This window comes from Galeopterus variegatus, unplaced genomic scaffold (assembly GCF_000696425.1).
Source record: "Galeopterus variegatus unplaced genomic scaffold, G_variegatus-3.0.2 Scaffold7868, whole genome shotgun sequence".
Classification (NCBI taxonomy): domain Eukaryota; kingdom Metazoa; phylum Chordata; class Mammalia; order Dermoptera; family Cynocephalidae; genus Galeopterus; species Galeopterus variegatus.
Genome location: NW_007733979.1, coordinates 15,674 through 16,504, shown reverse-complemented (window position 1 = coordinate 16,504; position 831 = coordinate 15,674). Strand labels below are relative to the sequence as shown.

At 41.6% G+C, this 831-nt stretch overlaps 1 protein-coding gene across 1 annotated transcript in view; it reads right to left on the bottom strand.

Moving 5' to 3' along the window:
* LOC103607934 (EGF-like module-containing mucin-like hormone receptor-like 1) overlaps positions 1-831 on the bottom strand; it is a gene marked incomplete at its 5' end in the record, with an annotated part of 9,584 nt that overhangs the window by 1,386 nt on the left and 7,367 nt on the right. The window lies entirely within an intron of this gene.

Here is an 831-nt window from a genome sequence, read left to right as displayed (position 1 = left end):
TACGGAATAAAATGTTATGGGGTTGGGGAGAAATAATTAGGAAAGAGGTAAAGACAAAGCCTTTCATGTTTCATATCAACTCACAAAACATGAGGAATAAACAGTTAACATCCACTAGTGACTCAAGCCAGTATAAGCTATATGGCACTGAGCTTTACCATCTAGAGTTAGGTGAAAAGTCTTGGAGACATGAACGTACATTAATTTGGAGGCCTACAGAGACACGAGAATGACCCATGGCTAGAAGGTGTGGGAAGTGATTTTTCTTTTAGTATCTTTGAAGACGTCTCTAATAAATGGGTGGGTTTCTTTTAGTAGTAGTGAGTTCCCCACTTCCAGAAATATTTAAGTATACACCAGGTTAGCTCTTGTCACAGCACAGATGGAATTTATATTTTGCATGTGGAGTTGGATTAGGTGAACGGTTTTCAAAACTTTTTAGCTGAGAGAGGCTCTCTTCATGTCAAGCGAAACATGAATAGGTAAAAACAAGTTAAAGAGGTGATAATTTGACTGAAGGGGTGATGGAAGTCCATGGTCATGCTGCTTGGATTTTCCCTTGGACTTGATAGGGATCCTAAATGGGCTCCTTAAGCTATATTATATTTCTAAGGTCCCTTTCAACCTTGCCCCTCTAATGTTCTGCTTGTAACAATATCAGCATCTAGTGAAGATCAAATCATAGAAAATATGTAACATTTTTAGTGACAAAAGCATGCATTGGGCCGGCCCCATGGTGCACTCGGGAGAGTACAGCGCTGGGAGCGCAGCGATGCTCCTGCCACGGGTTCATATCCTATATAGGAGTGGCCGGTGCGCTCACTGGCTGAG